Raw genomic sequence first — 24,720 nt, 5'->3', positions numbered from 1 at the left:
CATTTCCATTCTGACTGTAGTAAGATAAAATCTTAATGTAGTTTTGATTTGCATTTCCATGATTGCTAACAATGTTGAACATTTTTTCCTATATATTTGTTGGCCATTTGTGTTTCAGAAGGAAGACCTTCCTAAGGAAAGAGGGAGATGACCCTGGGTTCTTTCCTCATTAGACCGCTGATCTAGCTAGGTGTTCTGAGCAAATGATACGTTATTGAGTAGCCAGAAGATGCCATCCAGCACAATTTTTGTGCACTTCCTCATTGTGATACAAGTATTTTATCCACCATTTTTTAAGATTAAGAAATGGAGATGGTGAATAAATTGGTCAAGATGACTTACTGTAACTTTTAAAGATAATAACTGGGATTAATACTGCAGTCTAATTAGCCACAAAAGCTATAAATGTTATAGTATAGCAAGAAAGAGTATGAATGCAGGAAAGGGGTCAGATTGGTTTACACATGTTGAAGCAATCTCTTTTTGATAGCAGGTAACAGAGAATTATAGGTCTTATTATTACAGGTGCATCGGGAGTAGAAAGATGTTTAATGTAGCAAGTAGAACCCCTTTATAAGAAAAAAAGTGGGGTTAAATACCTTGAAAATAATTTGCTTTCTTCCTCTTGAGAGGCAGTGATGTACTTCTCATTGTTTTAGTCAACGAATATGGAAGTCAAAGCTCTTGGGTTTCTTCAGCTTCTGAGAACAAATGAGGCTGCATCAACATTAAAAACCTAGTTTTGATGGAACTGAGCCTTGTTTCCAAATCTCTCAGGGCTAGATGTCCAGGTTGTTTTAGAGATTCCCTATCTGCAAGTATTTCTAGTAATTTCCAAACATACTATTGGACAAATCCTAGTGTCTTCTTGCTACTTCACTAGCTGAGCAAAAAGTGGTTAGTCTCAGTAAATCTGACAGAGATGTTAATCCTAGCGGTCAATCTGTTTCAACTTCCAGGAAAAGCTGCTTCTGTGTGTGGAGCAGGAAGTCTGTTGGTTCACCATCAGGTTCATTATGCAGGTGGCTTTGGAGCCTTTGGAACAGCATTGTTACAGAAGCAAGAACTCCACTGAATTCTTGGAGTTGCTAGAAATCCAGAGACTAATAATAACACTCATGCCACCTCAAGGAGTGTCCCATTGTCTTATGCTCAATTAAGTTTATTCCTACAGCAAAGTTGCTTGAGCCACAACATGTTAAGGTGCCTGGTGACACCATTGCTTCACATTCAGATCCTTCTCTCTACTCTTAAACTGGTGAGAAGTTTTGAAGGTAATCTCTCAGAATCCTGAGTCACCTGCAACTCCTAAGTCCTGTTTTAATACCTTGAATTTGAGAGGGCCATAGGGTGATACTGATCTTAAAGGGATAAGTGAAAATTTTACATTACCATTAAAAGTTTGAAGTGAGAACTTCTCTCTGTATTTCAAATCACATATACCTAAAGTGGGAGTTGGAAAACTGTCTGTAAAAGGCTAATGGACAACATTTTAGGCTTTCTTAATCATAAAGTCTCTGTTGCAACTATTCAACTCTGCTATAGTAGCATAAGAACAGGCACAGATAATTATGTCAACAAATGGGTATGGCAGTGTTTTAACAAAATTTTATTTATAAAATCAAATGGTAGTATTTTGGTCCATTGGCTATAATTTGCCAACTTCTAGCTTCAGGCATGGTCTATGAAAATATTTTTTCTGTTTAATTTCCATTATTTCATTCAAAGAAATGTTCAATCTATGCTACATTTGAGAATGTTTCTTAATATCCTTGAACTTCAATTTTATCATCAGTAAAATGAAATTGTACCACTGGTCATTTAACTCCTGTGAAGATTGAGAGGATATAGGCACAACACACACACACACACACACACACACACACACACACCAAAATAATTAGCCTAGCCTATTGTTAGCATTCTGTAAAAGTTCCTTGATTCTCTTCTGTTATGGTCTGAATATTTGCACTCCAAAATTTTTATGCTGAGACCTAATCCCCCAAGTGGGGCTGTTGGGAGATAAGGTTTTTGCCCCAGGAATGGGATTTGTGCCTTTATAAAAGACCCCTCGCTCTCTCCACCATGTGAGTATAGTCACTGTCTATCCAGAAAGCAGGTTCTAATGTGTCAGGGCCGCCAAGACCAGGAGCTGAACACAAGGAGATGAGCCTGTACTCCTAGCCTTGAGTGATGGAGGTCTGGGACTGGTTTCCACTGCATGCGAATGCAGGTGGACCTCACTTCTGATCAGCAGGAAAATGAAGCTCTGGGAGTGGACATCACCCAGTGGGTCTGGGCTACACCCCCCTGAAACCCAATCCCTTGCCTCATTTAGGTGGAACTTTCTCCTTTACTTCCCTCAATAAATAGGGCTTCAGGTGTGTGCTCTCTCTCTCTCTCTCTCTCTCTCTCTCTCTCTCTCTCTCTGTCTGCCTCTCTTGCTTCCCTTGTGGGAGCTGGGGCCTAGGAGCCATCACTGAACCTCTCTGTATGATTATTCAGTGCCAAACCAATTCACCTGGAGTGATCCTGACTGATTCAGTCATGTGTCACAGCACTAATGGACACAACATTTGCCTTAACCTTAGACTTCTCAGCCTCAGAAATGAGATAAATTTCCATTTTCCATAATTTGTAAACTACTCAGTTTGTGGATTTTTTTTCATAGCAGCCTGAATGAAGTCAACATCTTCCTTTACCTCTACTTGCTTTTTCTAATTAGCAGTCCTGATTAGAGGACTACAGTCAGGGTGATAAGGGGTGGGAGAGGCTTCATCTAAGGGTAGCTTCCCAAACTGGAAGAGGACAATGTCTCAGAATTAGAATCTGGAGTCCTAAGTGAATTTGGTACCACATGTAGTTGTTTAGATTGATGCCTGTGTAGAGAATTGAGAGCCAGGCAAGGAGATGACAAGAGAGTGGATGGAAGGAAGAAAGATTTCTTTGCTGTACTTGTCAAAAAGAAGGGCTCCAAAGTCCTCTATGCCATTACATCCTATACGTGATCTTTTACTGCAGATTATCAATGGGAAATCAAAAATCAGGGTAGTCTGTGTTGGGACTAGGAGGAGATCTCATGTGTGGGCTCCATTACTTCCAGTCTCAGAGGGGAACCACACACCTTTGGCTGTTGGAAAGCAGAGTGTTCTCTAGTGTTGATATAGGTAGCTGCAAGTGAGCAGTGGGGAGATCAGGGGCCCAAGATAGACCTTCTGAAGCTCCCTCTTACTTCCCTGCCAGGTATGTGAGGATATCTGGCAGAGCTGGTGGGATCCAAGTGTGCTTTTTCCTTTGCACAGCAGGAGCTGGGGAAACTCAGGATGTTCAATAGAACATCTTTCCTTACCCTCTTCCCTGCCTTCTTTCCAAACCTCAGACTGTGAGATGGGCTACTCACTTGTCTGTTTTCTGATCATGGTTAACTAAAGCTTCTTGGGAGTGGAGTTTCTGATTACTGGAGAAGTTGAAGGCAGCCAGATTTCCAGGAGCATTGGCTCAGCCTGTTTGGATCAGCCATGGGCCCACAGTCCTCCATTCACGTCCTCACCACCACCACCTTTCATGGGTGTTTAAATAATACTGAAGAGATTGCCCAAATACACTCAGCAACATTGTTATATGGAAAGTTTGTAACCTAGAGAATACCTCTAATAATTATATGTACTCTATTATATAAATCCATTTATTGAAGAGGAAGAAGGATTTGTGTTTTAGAACCTATATTCAAACTCTTATTCACTGCTTGCTTCTAAAGGAGTAGTAGGTGAGTTCTAACTTTTCAAAGCTCGAATTTTCTTATTGAAAAAAAGAATAAAAATGTATTTACAAGTAGTATTGTTATGATAATAGTGGATAACAAATACATAAAGCACCTACAATAAAGACTGATACATTCTAGATGTTCAACATGTGGATGCTAGAACAATTATTATTAGGTTTAGAAAAGGCAAGAGTGAAGGGAGTGCAGAAGCAGAGTGTTTGGGAAGGAAGGTTGGGGTCTAAGGTTGGGAATAGATTTCTGAAGGGACTTAAAGTCTCTGAAAAGTTTGGATTTTATTTAGTAGATATTATATCTATGAAGATCAGATTATATTAGAGATACTGTATTAAAAAAGAAGTTTCTGATTTAGAAAAGAAAATCTCCTATGAAGGTAGTAGACAAAGAGAGAATGGCTTGATCAGGCAGTAGAACTAGAGATATAAAGGCAGCAGAGTGTAGGATTCAAGGTGTTAGGGGTGCTAACAGCTAGCTGCCTTGGTTTTCCTGCCTTTGCCACTTATAAACTCCCACGTCTTTGGGCAAGTTACTTCATCTCTCCCCATCTCAACTTCTTTCTCTTAAAATGGAGGTGGTGGTAGTGCCTTACAGGGTTCTAAACTTTTAGAACCTGGGACATGATGCATAGATTTTAGACAAAAACATCATTCAGAGTCGAAAAAGTTTCACTTGATCACGGATTGGGAATGAGGATGCAGGATGAAGGGAAGATGGATCAGAAGCCTCATCTTAAGAAACTGAGTGTGTGCTGTTGCCATCAACTGAGAGGAACAGAGGAGGAGGAACAGGTTTTGGTCTTTTATACAAGTCTGGAACCTGGAAGAAGGTATAGGATGGAGATGTGGAGTGCTTCTCTGGAAGTAATGCGAGTGAACGGTCTCATCCAGTGAAAAGTACTATAGAAATTTGGGGTACATTTTTATTCTTGAGATTGGTTGAGGTCTATTATTTGAATAAAGAAGAGGCTGAATGACAAGAAGAGAACCAAGAGACACTGGGAAGGTAAAAGCCCCCAACAGAATTGTAAGTCTGTGAGGGTGGACAGCAGGGTCAAATGCCAAAGAATTCTATGAAATTATCATAGTATAATATACCTCCCCAAAGACGCAATCTCTAATGTTTCTAGTAATAGGATCTGCCTTTTTGCCCCATGTATTTCCAGCTTCTTTCTATTTTCAGTCATGTAATGAATCCCAGACACATGCACACATCATCCGTGCAACAGAAGACTCCTAGATCTACCAGCCCACATGCACTCAGACACACACGGAAAAGCCAAACATGGGAAATGAATTAATTGAGCCAGAGGGAAATTTTGTACATAAGTTGAACACTAATGGTTTTCTCTAGGTTAATGAAAATGGTGCTAATCAGCTCCTCTGCCCTCTTTCCAGACCTCGCTGCTCCCCTCCAAACCGCAAGGCCTTCTGGATGGCCTCACTTTTGTATTTTGGCCACATAACACATATGTCATCACTGAGACACGGGCTCCATTAACTCAGCTTGCAGAGTTATTACTTACATTCTTAAAACCTGAAAGCCTGGATTATAGAGCTGGCTCTCCCTCACCCTTGCCTCACTAAGGATGAGGGGAGTAGAGTCTTGGGCACATCTGGTGGGAAGGGTTGGGCTATAGTTATTAAGGCTTTTCCTCTGCTTGTGGAAAGAACTGCATCTCAAATACCCCCAGCATAGAAACTCTTCAGGTTTCCAGAGAACAAGAAGTGTTTGTTCTCATTCAAAGAAAAAAGCCTGTCTTAAGCACCCACTATGGACACATTTCCTGAGCAAGTAGTTGAAGATGCCACCATGCAGTATGCCAGAGTTTCACTCACAAAGAGTTGGGAAAAGAAAACAAGCAGCGTGGGAGAGGAAGAAAAAAAAATTGCTTTGGGGGTTTGAGGAGGTGGAACAAATGCAAAGTAATTGTTTCCATTTTCAGAATGCTAATGAGATGAAAAGATTAAAAATGGAGAAATGATTGATCACCATTGCTCCTGTGACATATTTCAGAGTTGCTTTTTTACTTTGGATGGAAAAAGGAAAAGGTTAGAATATGGAATGAGAAGTTGATGTTGGCAGGGAGAGTTTTTATCAAAGCATTGAGAAGAAGCAAGTTTGACATTAATTAATTAACTCAAAATGTATTTAATACAGCTGCAAGATACAGAAGGAAGGAGCGCTGCTACATGTTGGGAATACAGCTGGCCTTGTTGGGAATGCCAGGTGTTTGTCAGCATCTCCTGGAAGTGCTCTGTACTTCCTGGTGAAGGGGGAAGGAAGCTGTGTAGGAAGGACTATGTATGATCCTGTACTGTTTAAATTCTTACAGAACTCTTCTCAACCTTGACTGAGTGTCTATTTTGCTGATGCATCAAGCATTTTTTTCTCCTCTTACTTCCACCATTAGTGATGAAAACCAAAAAGGGTGGGAATAAATTGTCCATTCCATAGCCATTTGTAGAGATGTTTAGTTAATGGATAGAAAATGCACAGTAGTTAAATGTTAATTAATTCCTTTTTTGAGCAGCATATTCATTTTATGCTATTTATGAGGGTTGCCTTGTAAACAGATTCCTATTACTTTGGTTCATACATTGAATTTCCCTAAGTCACTTATCCTAAATGTTCATTAATTTCAACCAGCTCTAGAGACTGTATCCTCACTGAACATTACCACAAAATGCAACTCGAAAGCAAGGACCGTGTCTGCTTCGTGTTCTCAAAAATGCCCACTAAGGAAGGCGAAGTGCTTGAGGGAGCTCCAAAGACAGGCTTTGATGAAGATAATGATGATGATGATAACGATAGGGTAATGGACATGGCATGATGGTGATGACAACATTGGATCTATTCCCTGTTTTGATGCCGAATGAAGATGAGAACTGTAGTGTGAGTGACTTGTCTTTCTAGGTGCATGAAAAGAATTTTGTGTGTGTGTGTTTTTTTTTTAACAGGAGCGTGGAGAAAGATACTCATTGGGGAGAGTTTGTTAGATATTCTAGCTTGGAAGGGCAGTTGAAAAGTGAATGGACCCAATAGATTTATCCATCTGCCACGGAGTAAACCTTTGGTCAGCATAGGGGAAGGATTTAAAGGCAAACTGGCTTAAGTATAAATACAATGTCAGTTATGTGATTTTGTGTGATCAGGTAAATTCTGCCCCCCCCTTTTCTTATCGGTACACGGGATGTAATTCCTTACCTGGAGTAATTTATCATGATGATTCCTTACCATGGAATAAATCTTCCACCTCGTTTTGAATGTCTAGGTTGGAGTAAACACACACACACACACACACACATGCGCGCACGCGCACACACACAGTGTTCTCTTCTTCACCTTCTCCTCTATCATCAGTTTTCTCACCTATAGAATCGGATGACAGGTGCATCAAATGTGATCATATATATGAGAGCACTTTGTAAAGCAGACTGTCATGATTTTTAAAGAGTTAATGATGGCCTGGTAAAATAAAGGCTTGCAGGTTACAAATATACAGACCTTTTCAAAGTTTTTCTGGCTTTGAAATACAAGAACAATGTTAATGTCATCCTCCAGTGGAGACCAATAGCCATCCTTCTGAACAGTGGGTGGTGGGGAGTCTAGAGCAGAGGGTGGGATAATGGGATTGCCCCTTTGGGACTCAGCTCTTCCATCCTGGCTGTGGAGGAAATGCTGATCCATCTGTAGGCAGCTGGGGAGAGAAAACAAGAGATGGGGACACTGCAGAGGAGCTGCCAGAAATTCATGAGGCTTTGCAAAGTTCATCTGTTCGATGGTTGCCACAAACGACAAAGAGAGTTGGGACCCAGTGATGGGGAGGAATACTGCTGGGAAATTGTCATTGCTGGGCTCCAGTGATTCCCTTTGAGGATGGTACTGAATTGGTCATTTCTTTCAATGGCTCAATGGGCCAACTGATGTCTGCGTCTTCTACCAGCTCTCACCCCGCACTGCCTGTTTTTCCTCTGGAGAGAGCTGCATCATGGTATCTTTCTTTGCAACTAACAGGGTGAAGGGGAGAGGCAAGGCTCTCCCCTTGTAGCTCCAGGATTATCTATCCATGTTTTGGCTCCCCATTAGCCATATCCACATGCAAACACCTCACTTTGTTCCTGCCAAACTTCTTTATTGAAAAATAGAACCATCTTGTCTTTATTTTAAAATTTAAACAAGCAAATTATTTTTATTGGTTAAACCACTCTGGAGGAAGAAAGGGCTTTTTACCTTAAATATCATGACATCATCTCATCTGTCACCTTTTAAAAGCCCTGTGTTTGGAATCAAGCCTTTTGGCAGCCTCTGTCCTGGGTGGCAGCAACTTTGAAACGAGAGAGAGAAAGAGGAGAAAGAGGCCATAAAGTTAACGGATTGTTGGATATTTAGTGACATGGCTACAAAGAATCAGACAGGAGAGCCAGAGCTGGAACAGCTGCTCCAGCCTGAATAGTCTGAGCTCCAGAGGCAGCCAGTTCCCAGCACACTGCACGCTGCGACAGATGCCTACTGCAGTGGGAGCATTAGTGGTTATTAGAATGGGGGAAAGGTTTGAAATTGTGTAGGGGCTAGGGTACGAAGAAATGACTGTTCCTCTCTTCCATCCAAGTGTGAGGGACGTTGAAAGCATCTAATCGAGGACCAAGTTTCTTTCATTGACTCTGCAAATGGTCTGTTCTCTCAATCCCAATTCTGGGACTCTTGAGTCTTGAAAAGTACAATCGGTGTACTTCCTTTCCCAATATTCATTGCTACTGTGGCAGAGGCTACTATGGCCAGGTTCCACAGTTTTCTGACTGCCCTGATTTATTGGGTGGAACTCCCCAGGAAACAAATGTTGAGGTGAAGATTTGCATGTAGGAGGACTTCTGGTCGTGTTCCTGGGATCACTACTCATAAAGAGTGAGGATGGTAGGATTGAACAAAGGGCAAAGAACAATGGTATGCAGCTGCAGCAAGGCTTCAGCAGACACCATAGGGAGCTCTAGAGCTCAGATGGTTCTTCTGAGGCACCTTGAATGGAGGCATTTGTAACAGCACTGATCAGTCATCCACTGTCCGCTATCCCCAGGGAGGGACATAGCCTCCCTGTGACAGCTTCTTTGAGCTAAGGAATATTCTCAGAGAGTGACTTAAATTACAATTTGTCAGTAGACAAAGTTCTATAGCTGGAAAGTGCACATGGGTTCTGAGAGGGGAAGTTGTGATGCACACCACAGTATTTCTACACTGTCCTCCATCTACTCCTCTGTCCCCCTCAGTTGTTCTCTATAGTGTTCCCTGAAGTATTTTTCTAAAATGAAATTCATTATGAAATTCCCCTGCTTATAAACTTATTACTAGCTTCTTTTTTTAAAAAATGTTTTTTATAATTTTTTTATTAGTGCATTATATCTATACATAATAGTGGAACTCATTGTTACGTATTGTGCGTGTGCATAATTCGCTCAATTTCATTGTCTAGTATCTCCCCTTCCTGTCTGCTCCATGCTCTCCCTGTTCCCCCTTCCCTACTTTACTGATCATTGTTAATTTCTAATTGTCTCAAAGTAAAGACCCAACTCTTTTTTTTAAAGAGAGAGAGAGGAGAGAGAGAGACAGACAGAGAGAGAGAGAGAGAGAGAGAGAGAGAGAGAGAGAGAGAGAATTTTTAATATTTATTTTTTAGTTCTCGGCGGACACAACATCTTTGTTTCTGTGTGGTGCTGAGGATCGAACCCGGGCTGCACGCATGCCAAACGAGCGCCACCGCTTGAGCCACATCCCCACGCCAAGACCCAACTCTTATACACCCGACAAGGACCTGAGTCAGTATGACTCTGCCTGGATTTCCAGCTTGGTTCATCTCTTCCAGTCTCTCCACACTTCAAGGAAGGATGTTCTATGTAGTGTTTTCACTTTTTGCAATGCACTGTTTCCATGTGTCCTACCTCAGAAGACTTTCCCTCTCCTTTCTTTCTCTTCCCTTCCCCTTCCCTTTCTTTTCTTTCCCTTTTCCTTTCCCTTTTCCTCCCCACCCTTGTCTTTCTTTCTTTCCTCCTGCATTCCACCCCTCTTCCTAGTTTGGGGAACTCTCACTTGTGAGTCAGAAGGAAGGAAGCCTCCTTCTTGGGGGCCTCACCTAGAATTGCACAGCTGGGTTTTTAATCTTGAGTTAGTTGTTCAAAAAGCCGAAGGGTCCATGAGCCTCAACTGATGGACTCAGTGGCATCATCTCAGCAGCAGGTCCAGGGGTGTTTCTGCTGGAAGTTTCCCTCAATTGCTTGTGCTTTTTTGAACTTATTCTTCCCTTCAGTGTTCCCGTCCATTGGTGCCTTACCTGATATGCTCCTTATACATTCCTGTTTTGACGTACTTTGGCTGCAGTACTCATACTTTTGATATTGGCTGATGAGCCACTTCCTTTCACAGGCCACCAAAGACTCCCCTCCCCAGGGGAGGTCAACTTGACCTCATATGACCAAGTTCTTTTCATTCAGAACACATACATGTCACTTAATAATCAACTATTCATAAAATAGATTATTTGATTAGTGTCTATCTGCCCAATTATATTTTGGGGTTTTCTGACAGAAAGATTGTATCTAGTTTTATTCACATTTTGTTGTTTACAACTCTAGCACAAGACCTAAAACTAGTAAGCAGGCACACATTTTGCATAAACAAAAGGTCAGTGGCTGGAATTGGATGTCTATAACTTTAAATAATGAGGTGGATATGGACATAGAGGGAGAAAGACACAGGACTTTTTCTGAAGGACTAAAAAACACTTCCTTTGTCAGACACTGTCTTCTTGAATTTGTCAATGATTTTTCTCCACTTCTTTTCTTTTTCTTTCCCCTTTTAGTGAGCTTCTTTTCCCTCCTTAATGACATAATCTTCTACATTCTGATTCTTATCACATTTGGGAGACTGAAAATTCCAACTTCACATTTTTTTGGATCTGGGTTTTCCCACTGTTTAAACATAACTTGGCTTTGCTTTCCTTCTCACCCTTAATTGGACCTTTTAAAGAATTACTGATGAAATCAATAGGTAACCCATGTGTAGAGCCATATTCCTTTGTAGAGACTTTATTAGGTAACTCTGGAGAACTACAGGGGCAAAGACATCTCTTCAGTAGAAATGGCACCATGCAAGAGAAGCTCCCAATTGTTCCCTTTTGGAATCCCTACAAGGTTTCACATTACCAAGTTCAAGACCCAAATAATGTCCTTTCCATTTAAGCCTTGCCAGGAAGCTTGGTTTTTTGGTTGACTTTGGGAGGTCTGCGGCCAGAGATGAATGGATGCTATACTGACAGCTGACAGCTGTTCAGGACCACACAACCACGAGGGTTTTTGTGGGGATGGTAAAGGGTGTTGAGTTTCACAATCTGGAAATTGTGAAAGGCCTTCAGTAGCATGCCTTGCTTTATCCCCCATCAAAGAACATCCACTTCCAATATGTTCTCTTTGCACAGAGCTCCATGATGTACTTCAGGTCTATGGATCCAAAGTCAAATTGGAAAAAGGATCTACTATCTTCTTTTGTCAAATTCATTTCTTCTAGGGGGTTAATAGGTAAACATCTAGAACTAGCCCCGAGGGTAGCGTCAATCATCAGGTAGGTAAAGTAGCTGCTGCTCAGGAAGATAGTGTTAAGACTCCAGTACATGAAGTCACTGGGTCCTCACACTACCACTGACAAATAGGAAGAGTTATCCCTACTTTACATACAAGAATATTGAAGTTCAGAAAGGGTAGTGGCAAGGCCACTATCACCCAACAATGAAGTGACAGAGCAGTGATTAAAATGAGATTTGATTAATTGAAACTCAAGATCATTCCCATTTCCCCACACTTCTTGCTAGGAGGGCTGAGGGACAGAGAACTTCTGCGCCTGGTAGGAACTCATTCTGGTGGTGACTGCTGCTCACATACAGCACTAATCCCTCATCTATAGATGTTGCTTGGCATTGATCTGCTGGCACTGCTGCACCCCATATGTCTTGAGATGTCTATATTCAGAACTTTTTCTGGGTATCCTACTTTTGATTGGCATGATATCTAAAGCAGACAGGATGGTGTTGTGAAAATTGAAGGGGAATTGCTTAAAAGTTACAAATCTAAGATTTAGATCCTAGCTCTGCCATTTACTAATTGTGTGATGTGGGCAAGTTACTTTTCTTCTCTAAATTGTATCCTCAAAATGGAAATACTGTTGCCATTGTGGCAGGATTAATATTGCAATAAATAAAAGTCAGTTTTCCTTATTTTCTTTAAGTCGCTCTAAATCTGATCCTGAACTTTCCTACACCTGGTTCATGGAAACATTTTCGGCAACTTTGTAAGGGCTCCACATGCTAGGGTCGTGTAAGAATTATGCATGGGAGAATTCCTTTTGTGCCATGTGCAGAATGGAGGATGGGATTGGACAGTTGGACAAAGATCCATAAGACAACAGTGTATTCTATTCTGTGATAAGTATGGAGAAGAGAATGAAAATTGACTCAACTTTCCCTGAAGTAAGGCTAAGGAGACAAAGAATGGTATAATAAATCTATAGGGGAAGAAAATGGAGTGACTCAACTAGACTGGTAGAGAGATGGTATCAAGGAAAATTCCCAGAGAAGGATCAGATGAGCCAAAATCTGATTATTTCAAAGGAATGAAGTGGTAGGGAAGAGTGATTCAGGCACAGGGAACAGCATGTATGAAATCTAGGAAGTTGTACATTTAAAAAAACAGATGAGGTTCCCTAGAACTGGCTCAGAGAGCAAGAAGAGAGAGCCATGAGATAGGGCTGGGAGCTAGGAAGACTGAACACTGTGCATTGTCTGCTGCAGGCTTGTTAAAAAGGCTCACCAAGTCTTTCCCCCAAGGATTCACACAGCCTTACCTAAGAGGAAGTTTGTAAAATGGAAGATAAATGCATCAAATAAGATTGATTGGTGTAATTTGTATATGAATTTGCTTATTTTCTTCCGTGTTTTGATCCTTGCTGTCTGTCAGACCTGTTGCTGCAGGCATCATCTCATTTTAACATCACAGTATCCTAATGAAATAGGCGTTATTATCATACCCAATTTACAGAGCCGAAAATTAAGGTTCAGTGCAATCAAGGGACATGCTCAAGACTACAGTGCTCACAAATTATAAAACTATGATTCATCTAGTTACTTTTTTTTTCCAGAGTCCTCATTTTAACTCTGGAATTTTCATCTAGATGATTGGATAAGTCATCTGTTAACAGAGAACAGTATCCTGAGAATGTTTACATAGGGTTAAAGTGCTTTCAGGTGAGAGAAAGCTAGTTTTGGAGAGTTATACTCAGAAAAGAAAAGTAGGTTCCATCCTCCAAAAGGAGCAATCATGATATTGTGTGTGTAAGTTTTTGTGTGTATGTGTGTGTGTGTGTGTGTGTGTGTATTCTCGTGTGCACACAAACCAGGGTGAGGTGACAATACAGTAGGTTGAGACCCTGAACCTGTATTTTCAAACAATGTTTGCAAAGAATTATAGTCTGACAACTCTTAGGACATTGAACTAATGGAACAGGGGTCTGCAGTCAAATGAGGTTAGGAAACCTTGAGAAACAAAGTTAGATTTCTTTACTGCAAGATTTCTCAGGTCCTGGGGCTGGTAGAGCACTTGCCTCACATCTATGAGGCACAGGCTTCAATCCTCAGCACCACATAAAAATAAATAAATGAAGATATTGTATCCATCTACAACTAAAAAATATATATATTTTTTAAAAGATTTCTCAGGTCATTTTTTTAATTGATTATTTAAAACATTACATAGCTCATGATATATCATCTTTCATACATTTGACTCAAATTGGGTTTTGAACTCCCATTTTCACCCCAAATAGAGATTGCAGAATCACATCTGTTACATATTCTCAGGTCATTTAATTTGCTATGTAGAATATGAGATTTCAAGAAGGTATTAGTATTTTTCAAAGGTAATTGATATCAATACCTATTATTACTTTCTTTTAATATTTTATCAATAATGCCATGTATAACATAGGTTAGGGATTGCTGGTCTAAATAAATCTTATAAATTCTATGATCTTACAAATGGTGAAATTAATTATGGCAATTAGTAAGATTTTATGAATAGTTTTTGACAACTATCCCTAGTATGGCTCCCTTCTTTGAAATACAGGGCTATTTTTTCCTGATTTGTTTGTTTTAAGATGAAAAACATCTTTATTATTGTCTTAGGACAATATTTGGGCCCTCATGCCAATCTGAGCCTAAGGAAAAGCCCTTGCCTCTCTAGATACATTTGAATAACTACGGATTATACTGAGATTTAATACCTTCACTATGTTATTGCTATGTACTCAAAAAAAGTGGATGAATTTGGCACAAGAGGGCTTCAAATTAGACTTTAAATCCAGGGGCTGGGACCTCTTTTCCTACAACATAAAGTCTTTTGTGTCAGAAAGACTTATCCATGTTGCAAAGATGAACAGAATGAGGAGTGGAATGAAAATCTGGCTTTTGGAATTAGCAACAGCAGAGAATGGAAATGCAAACAGAATGAGAGAGGAAAGAGAATTTACTGAATTGTAATTTCTTTTTAAAATCTGTTTGGAGGGTCCTTCACTTTTACTGCAGTGTTCATCCATTAAGCTTTCTCTTTTTAGCAGTAAGCATTGATTTGTGAAAATAATGGCTCCTGCTGGAAGATGAGAATTTAATTTAAAAAATAAAAAGCTCTATGTCTTCTAGTTTATAGTATCTTTTTAAAAAATCTAAAAGAAGTAATTGCCAACTTGTTTTTGTGTGTTTTCACTGTGATTGTTTTTCAAATTCTTGGACTGTTTCCATTGACAGAAACAATTTCAGTGCTTATAGTTTGGCAGGGAAATCACTTTATTTTTGATACCCAATAATTGTTTTCTTTAATGTCTCCAATTTAAAAAATGAAAAAATTTCTCCCAAAGATGAAAACTTGCTAAAGTTTGAGTATTTTACTCTTACAAATTCATCCTTAGGAATGATGTTAAATGGAAAAAGTATTGTTTTTTGCAGGGGGGGGGAGTTTAATGAGAAAATAACTGTATACTTGCATCGAATGCCTCACTAATCACTATAAAACTGAAGCAGGATAACATCGAAGTGGTTAACATACACAGGAAAGCCAGATACAGAGCATAATTTTCAAACACAGTATTACTGCTTTTTTTCCCCCTTCTCCAATAAAAAAGAAGGAAAATGTCATTTGGATGAAGAGTAACACAAAATCAAAAATCTTTATACAATTTCCAAATGGGTCAGCAGGAATCAACTTCATCAAATGGAACAGAGTCAGTCCACTTGATTCTACTCTGAGAGGGTGGAAAACAAATATGGCTGTGGGTGGGGTGGCTGTGGTAGGAAGGAGGAATGCTTTAAAAGATATGTGATTCTGATGTCTTACATATAAAGAGTACTACTAAGCTTACCTTGCTTCTACCAAACTGTTATCTGATGAGATAAGTATTTCCATAAACTCCATTTTGTAAGTGAGAAAGCTGAAGCTCAAAAAGGTTAACTGACTTGTCCAGGTTCACAGAATGGGTAATAGAGCTAACAATTAAACATAGATGTATTATGATTCTCCAGAGAAAACTGAACCAACAGCCTGTGTATGTATAGAGATTCATCATAAGGAATTGGCTCCAATGATCGTGAAGACTGACAAGTATTAAATCTTTAGTTAGCAAGAAACCAGGAGAGCAGGTGTGTAGTTCTTGTCAGAGTTTGAAGGCCTGGGAACCAGATTATAAGTTCCAGTGCAACTGGCAGGTTTGAGACTCAGGAAGAATCCATGTTTTAGTTCAAGTCTAACGGCTGGGAAAGACCAGTGACTGGAGCTGGGGCTCAAAAGTCAGGCTGGAGGAATTCCCTCTTATTCAACCTATTCATATCTTCAATCTTGATTGAATGAGGCCCACCCACATTAGGAAGAGCAATCTGCTTTATTCAATATACTGATTCAAATGTTAATCTCAACCAGAAATATCATCCCAGACTTACACCCCAAATACTTTTTGGCTAAGTATCTGGGCACCTGGTAGCCCAGTCAAGTGAAACATAAAAAAAATTTACTATTACAGAGGCCTTCGGAGTTAATTCCATGCTCTTCATGCTCAACTACAGTATTATTAAGTCTGTTTTCCAGAACCATTTTGAAGCTTCATCCATGTTCTTGTTTATGTCTTGCAGCAATTTTACCTGTTACCTTTTATGATGCTTCTCTTTATGACTCTGTTGATCAAGGTTTTCCCTTCACAAAGTTTAATGTTCATATTGATCCTTTAAAGCTAACTAGAACTTGAATGGGTTATTTTGTTTTGTTTTGTGTTTACTTGTCTGTCTTCAAGGAGACCCTTGGCCATGTCTGCAAAGTACTTTTAGCTGTCACAACTGAAGTGGAGAGGACATCTGGCATTTGGTGGGTAGAGGCTAAGGATGTTACTAAACATCAGGCATCTTTACAGTGGCTTCACAACAAAGAATTATCCAGACCCACGTATCACTTGTGTGCAGGTTCAGAAACTACTATAGTATAAATGTTCTTAGGGGCCAATGTGGGTTTTATGAAATTTGTATGGAAAACGTTTTCAACATTACAATGTATAATATGTGCTCCCTGCACCCTGCCCCCCAAGGAAGAGTCATGGTTTTCTTCAAATTATGACAAAACTCTGTACCCTTCATGGTGGATATTGGTAGATATGGCAGATTGGAATTTAGCGTTAAGCTTTTCTTGTGAGTTCCTGCATTATAGAAGCTGGATGGCTAAAAACTGCATTTTTCAAACTCACTCGTTATTGTACTGGATATACATTTAGGTCTTCCAAGTGTATGTTTTAAAATGAAATTTGGAAGGCAAATTGAGGCAGGGGGCCATATTTTTGCTTCTTTGGTTGTTTTCTTCTGGCAAGGGTCTTGGTGGTCATGTGGATTTTTCTACAGTCTTTCCAGGAACCAGCCACGAGCTTCATGGGTGGTAAGAGGCAGTTGACTGAGAGTGGTGGTGAGCACAGTGGTTTTCTGATTTCTGTTCACTGTTCTTCGGAAAGCATGTTGTTGGTGACCACAGTTCCAGAAGTAGATTCTACCTTTTTCTGATAGAGGCAGAGAAAGTAGCTCTCTCAATAGACCATTTATCGAATACATGTTTTTAGGAGTCATTCTGTAGGTTTGACCTAGAACCTCCAAATTTTCTAAAATTAGGAAATTCTTAATTGCTTATATTAACTCTCATTCTATTTAAATTTACTGATTCATGTATCTGTACCTTGCAACTGGATACTGCTGATACACCTCTGAAAGTCCAGGACTAGCAATTTGCTCAACTGTTGGTTGAGGGACCTACTGATTCTTTTTTTTTTTTAATTTCACTGTAGATTCTCATTTACCAAGTTGGCAAGGCCTTTTACATATCTAAGTCATGGAGCCGTGATAAATATTGGGTTTTGTGTATCAGTAAGCTTATTATTGTGGAGAGCAAGAAAAGACCATAGTCCAAAATAAAAAGACCTCATTAGGGTAGAACCCTTGACACTCATATGAAACAAATACTGAAAGAAAAACACTGAAAAGGGCCTTAGAGACCATCTAGACTAGTTTTACTTTTCTTCAAGCAGTAGGAAGTTGTAGAGATTTCTGAGTTGTCTCAGTAACTGAGGGTACCGCTTAACTTCCTGCCACAGCTAGGACAATCCTACACCATGAGCAATGGCTCCTCGCATGCTAATGGTAGTGTTCATAGCACTCTTGTTGAGAAACTTCAGCTCAGTCTCCTTGTTTTCCTAAAGAACAAGTGAAGCATATAAAAATGAGATGTTTTTCCCTAAAATTATAAAACTCACAGGGCTAAGACTGAAACCCAGATTCTTCTACTCCCTGGGCAAAGGTCTTCTCTCATAACACTAGAAGAGGTTGTCTGATGTCACCAAGTGACTGAGGGAGACAGAAAATAGGCCTGGAAATGAAATTAAGAAGAAAAGTGGCCGGAAGTAGGTCTGGTTTTTAATCATCATACACCTATATGGTCAGTCTGTTCAATTTATCTGGTTTTGTATTTGGGGAGCTTTACTCAGAGCCCAAGCTGTACAAATTGTTAGATGTATTATGTATCACTCTGAGTTAGAGAAAATTATCAAAGGAAAAAGTGAATTGAAAGACACTGGCTTTGGCATTTGACTCGTTACCAGCATGGGTATTTCATTCTTCTTCTTGGATTTTAAAATGCTAGGCAGTAACCTACTAGTTACATGTCTCCAAAGGGACATTCACTTGCTGTATAACTAGTCTTCCATGACATTTCCCTTTCTGAGGTATTACAGGTTAAACTGGAAATGTTTGCAAATGTTTTTTGAGACTCTCAAACGGTCCCCAGACTCCTGGTGCAGAACTAATTGTGCAAGGATCAGTGATTAGTTCTTGCTTTGAAAAAAGAACATTTCTTGGCTGAACAGAAAGCACTTAATGAGCAGGTTGCCTCTTTCCAGTGTAACATTTAGCCATAATCACCTTTCTCTCAAAATCAGGCTCCTGAATCTTTTTGAATTTCATTGTAAGTTTGATATTACTCATATGATAATGTGTAGAATACGGATACTCTAAACAAGATAGAGAGTTAAGCTAGGAATTAGCACATATTATGTTAAATCTTAACCCTGCTCCTATGGGCAGATTTCATCCAGACTTCCTAGGACAGCGAATTGCTTCTTGGCAAGGGCAATGGGTTATCGTTCTGCAATGGCACAGAATAAATTTAATTCATTTATTCATACCATTGACAAATATTTATTGAGCACTTATGATGTATCTGGAACAGTGAAGTACAGAGAATTTATCTAAAGTAATTTATCTAAAGGCTACGTTCCCCATCCCAGGGTCAGTCTGTTTGGGGGTATTGTAATTTTATTCTTAATATTTAAAAATTGCCTGGGTTTCTTTATCCTGTTTCCATTCTGTGAAATATCTTGGAAGTGACACTGACACTGACACAGAGTAGAGAAATCTCTAAAGTAGTTGAGAAAACCTACTGATCCTTGCCTTTGGGGCACCCCTATGATGATATAGTATTGTAATGGAGCCAAAGTAAAATACCTAATGGGAATATTCCAAGGGTTGGTGGGAAAGTAAAAGCATTCAGTACAACATCTGACTCGTGTGAGTACACAATCATTAATGATGGCTGTTATTTACTTATTTATTTATTTAATAATTATCAGGTATGTCTTTGCCCTTGTTTTCTAATTGCCTGCCTACCCCCTAGGTGTATTGGGTGTATCGGTATTTCCTTCACCCCAGATCACTGTCATTTTTGCTTCCAGACTTCTATACAGAATGGGAAATAAAATAAAGGAACCCAGGCCACTGTAAAGTGCCAATAATAAAGTTAGGATACCCCAAAACAGGCTGACACCTTATTTGGGAAATAGCCTTAGATAAATTAGCCAGAATTTCTGCATTTGTTTCTCCATTCAGGAAATGGAAATTGTGATGCAAGTCAGCACCTCCTCCCCCTGGAGGTAGGGGCATTAATGGGGGGGCCAAATTACAGTTTATTAGCATGCAGGATGTAAGCCTTCTCTGTGGGCAACACATTGATGATAAGCTGCTGTCCCAACCACAGAAGCTAATCACAGATAAAATGATGCTGACTTCATGCTCCATTTGAGCTTTGATAGGAGTGAAGGTGGGAAGAGTCCATGTACATCAGACAGGAAAAAACTGAAATTAATCAAACACAGACTAAAGAACACTCAAGAAATGGAACTGATGAGAAAGATAACAGTGCACTTAGAAGGTGTTTGAATGAAAAGTAGGACATAAGGCAGGCAACTTTGTAGAGTTTGAAATAATCATAACTACAGAATTTTATGGGAACAGCAAAGCCCAGAGAGGTGGCAATGTTTAAGAAAGGAGAGAGGTCAAGTCCAGGCCTGACCAGCAACAAGCTAGTGGCATTGAGCATCACTGGAATTCTCTGAATTTTAGTGTTCTTATTAATCCACACAAGTACCTGGCTCAGTCCTCAGAAATTGTCTTGAGAACTTGTGGGAATGAAAAAGGTAAGAAACATGAAAGTGTTCTGTTATGTCTGAATTGGGTCATTCCTCTGACTGCTGAAAATTTACTGTTGAAGTCCTAACCTCTAGTATCTCAAGCCTTCATTTTTTTATTGGTTCCTTTTAGTTATACATGACAGAAGAACCCTTTTTGATGTAATCCTACAAGCATGGAATATATCGTATTCTAGTCCCGTTCTTATGGATGTACATGGTTCTGGGATTCAATGTGTTATTTCATATATGTGTATGGAAAAACTATGTCAGATCCATTCTTCTGTCTTTCCTTTGCTTATTTCCCTTCCTTCCCTCCATTTCCCATTGTCTAATCTGCTGCACTTCTATTCTTCCTCTCACTCCCACCTTTTATTGTGGGTTAACTTTCACCTGTCAGAGAAAACATTTGACCTTTGTTTTTTTGGGACTGGCTTACTTCACTTAGCATAATAGTCTCCAGATCCATCCATTTGCTGGCAAATGTCATAAAGTCATTCTTCTTTATGGCTGAGTAATACTCCATTGTGTATATATACCACATTTTCTTTATCCATTCATCTATAGAAGGATACCTAGATTGGTTCCATAGCTTAGCTGTTGTGAATCAAGACTATGAACATTGGTGTGGCTGTGTCACTCTAGTATGCTGATTTTAACTCCTATGGATTTATACTGAGGAGTGGGACCACTGGGTCAAATGGTGGTTCCATTTCAAGTTTTTTTGAGGAAGTACCTCAGGTCTTTAAAGGAGTAATTAAGTTATTTTGCTAGACACTTATTCAATATGACTGGTATGTCCTTATAAGAAGAGGAAATAAGCACACAGACACATTCAGAAAGAAACCCCAAGAAAAAGATGACTATCTAAAAGCCAAGGAGAGAGGTCTCAGGATAAGCTAACCCTGAAGGAACCTTGATCAGATTTCCATCTTCTAGAATTGTAAGAGAATAGATTTCTGTTTAAGACACCCTGTGTGTTCTGTTTTGTTATGGCAGTCTTAGAAAATAAATGCAGGGCCAGGTGTTGTGGTGCATACCTGCAATTGAAGCATATTGGGAGTCTGAGACAGAAGGATGGCAAGTTTGAGGCCAGCCTCATACACATACACACACATAAAAATGCACAAAGTGCTAGGGATGTAGCTCAGTGGCACAATCCCTGAATTCAATCCCTAGTATGGGGGGGGGGGGAAGAGAAAAGAAAACTACTACAAGATAAAGGCACTATACACTCTTTTTGTAGTTTCCCCTGAGACATTGAGCACATAATAAATGCTCAGTAACTTGAATGATGTTATCAAGGATACACACTATGCAAATACAACATTCAAGGTGAAAATGACACAAAAGCAATACAACTGTGACATGTGGGAGATAGGACCAGTTCTACTGCACAGAAGGTGAGTGAAAAGGCTAAAACAAGGATGAGGAGCAGATTTATGATCTGGGCAACGAAGCAGGTGACAGCCGCATTGCAGAGATGGGACACCTGGGGTCCAATTTGGAGGAGCAGTATGTGGATAAAGGGTTAGTTCAGTTTGATTTATAGATTAGAAGTTGTGCTTGTCCTCCTAGACTGGTTTTTTACCTCTTTAAATCTACATCTATCTTTATCTACTAAAACACGACAATAGATCCACGAGGACTGCTCCTCTTGGGTGATCTGAGGTTGGTGCTGGCAAGTAAACAGCCTCTCACTTAGGGTGCTTCAGAGTCAATGTTCTTACCCTCTGACTCTATGGTCCAAGCAAGAAAGAGCTGGGAGGCAAACAGGCAAAGAGAATGGAGGAGCATACACACTCCCCCAAACATGCTTCCTTCTATTTTCAAAGAGAGAGCAGGAGGCTGTCACAGATTTCAGGGTTAATATGTTTGAATGTGAGTGGGTAGATGGTGATTTTTACTAAAAATACATTTGGGTGAGAGGAAGAAAAGATGATCTTTGCTTCTATCATTCTGATTTTATTCAAAGCCATTTTTATTTCCTTTAGTGGAATATTTCTATGCATTGACAGACACCCGTCCAAATGACTTTGCTTGGGGAATTAACACGTTCTCTGTCCTTAGTGCCCTTGTAGGAATGACAAACTAGAGACACATTTGCGAATATTCTTCCATTCACTGAGGGCTGTTCAAAGGCCCTGGGAAGGAAGACCTTAAAGGCTGGGATAGGTCCTCAGGATCTGCCTGTGAAGACAGAGACCCCAGCTTGATAAGCAAATGGAAACCTTACCACTGCTTTCCTGTTTGTTCCTGGAAGTCACATTAAGGCTTTTGGTGCCAGTTGGCAATTATAACTAAATCTGGTCTTCCCGTTGAAATGCTTGTCAGCAGCCACAGAAGAATCAGCTTGGTAGTGAAGAGACATTTCCATGTCCCCTTCTGAGCCCAGTGTGTGAATCAGGAGCTCATTAGCATGCAGAATCCATGGGAAAATGCCTTTCACTGCAGATAGCATGTTGTAACCCTGGATGTTTAGGGTGTATACAAAGGAGATCTTCAAAAATCTTCCCCATCCTAACCCCTGGCCTTCGGCTTCCTCCTTGCCCCTTCCACACCTCCAGCTATCATTCCTGCATATGGACTCTGCTGCGTGGTTGTGGTTAGTATTTCCAAAGCACCCAGTCTGCTCTGTGTTTTGTTTTGTTTTGTTTTAAGCTGCCTGGAACTTTCAAAGCCAATCAGCCTTCAGAGAATTCAGTGGCTTCATTGTGAGGTACAAGAGATGTAATGCAAGGAAAGCATGATTTTAAAACGCACATTATTTTCCTTAGCTCATCTTTTCTACTAAACAAAGGCTTTGTATATCTGTCTATGATTTTTCCAGGGTGGATGGGAGCTAGAGGTGGATATAAAGAATGAGAAACCACCTTGAGACATGCACAGCACACCCCCCTCTTCCCTTCCCGCACTCCAGGAGAACGTGTGCATTCAACACACACACACACACATACACACACACACACACACTCATGCTCCTGCTAAACTTACGTGAGAAAAAGCCACTTCAAGGGTGAGGTCTGACGAGGTCTTCCTAGGAGGAAGGGAAGGTGTTTCCCCGGCTCTTGTGTGCTTGAGACATTAGCCATGTTAACCGAGTCGAGCCACCACCAGGCACAGCTGTTTTATTTCGAATACTTGCTGATCCACACAATTTCTACAGAGCCCTGACAGTTGTTCTGGGCTCATAAAGGACATTTGAATAGATTGTTCCTAATTCTGACTGGTACTGGAGTGTAGGATTCTGACCTCTCTGGAAACGGCATTTTTCCAAGGGGAAAGATGTTAAATAGAATATTTCCCTCCTCTTCCCTCCCCTTTATGGCCCATGTTGGCTGGGCTGAACTGTTTGGAGACTCGTTTCATACTCCATCTTCCTTTCAAAGAGGCTGCAACATTACAACTCAATTACCATATGGCAATATTTAGAAATGATCTGAATAAATGAAAGCAAACAAGCACATAAACACATGCACATGTACACACACACACATACAGACACATGGACATGCACACACACACACACCACATCACACACACACTCATGTAATTAGCTAAAATGCTAATCTGTTGAAAATGCCATTCTATATCAGTGGTTCTTAATTACCACCTGGAAAGCATGAGAAAAGTAAGGCATTTCACATTTCTCAGCACCATTAAAATTCATCCTAATGGGATCTGGAATAAATAGATTAAAGATATCATCTTTACTGAGCACACTGAGGGCTTAGATGGCTCATTTTGAGAAAGTTCATTGTCTTCCAACATTGTAAACATTTCTTTCTGTAATGGTTCTGGACTTTTTTCCCTTTGGAGCCACAAAACTAAGAACCATGTTTTCCTTTGAGCAACCTCATCAGTATGTCTGGTGACAATGACTTTCCCCTGGATCACACTTTGGTCAGGCTCCTCTGTGCCCTCTCTCAACTAGACCTGACTTTGGTCTTGGTCCTGCCTCACTCCTTTGTAGAAAGGATCCTGTAAATTCAGCTTGGGGAGGATCCTGCACCCTGGACATATGATCTACTGTAAGAACTCAAGTTCTTCATCTCCCACCTTGGCCAACATTTAGCAAGACTCCTGTGAGGCCAGTTTAGCAAGAATCTTCCTACTTTGGATGTCTTTTTTTAAAAAAAAAAAAACTAATTTTTCATACATTAATCTCCTTACTCTGTTTCTTGGTTATAAATCCCCTGCTGTATTGGGAGTTGAGTCCAATCTATCTTCCTTATTGCAATAGTCTTGAATAAAGTCTTCATTACTATTTTAACAAGAATAGGAGGAAGCCTGTGAGTCTTGGGAGGAGCTCCTGGGAAAGTAGAAAAAGGCATCAATAGCCTACACTTCTCTAACTAGACTCAGAATGGGCACAGAGTCAGATAATCTAATATTGTGTCTATGTTGGCCTCGGAATAAAAATCACAGCCCATGTCAAACAAAAACAAATCTTTCATCAAAATAAATTTAACAAAGTTTGTTAGAGAAATAATGATCTATGAACAGGACATCTTTCAGAATCCTAAGCAGTTTGGAGACTCTGTTCTGCAACATAGGCAGTTAGTATTTATAGAAGAAAATGTGTTATGTTTTAGATGTGAGGTCCCCCAAAATCTCATGTGTGAGACAGTGCAAGAAGATTTGGAGGAGAAATGATTGGGTTTTAGCTTTAACCTAATCAGTGAATTAATCCCTAATGGGATTAACTGGTAACTGGAGGCAGGTGGGGTGTGGCTTGGAGGAAATGGTTAATTGGGGGGCATGGCTTTGGGGTATATATTTTGTATCTGGAAAGTGGAGTCTCTCTATCTGTTTCTTGATATTCCTATGACCTTCTCCCTCTGCCACACTCTTCCACCATGATGTTCTGCCTC

The sequence above is a fragment of the Spermophilus citellus genome, assembly GCF_964194105.1.
Source record: "Spermophilus citellus genome assembly, chromosome: 2".
In the NCBI taxonomy this organism is placed as follows: domain Eukaryota; kingdom Metazoa; phylum Chordata; class Mammalia; order Rodentia; family Sciuridae; genus Spermophilus; species Spermophilus citellus.
The sequence above is the reverse complement of the archived record's forward strand: the minus strand, read 5'-3'. Positions refer to the sequence as shown.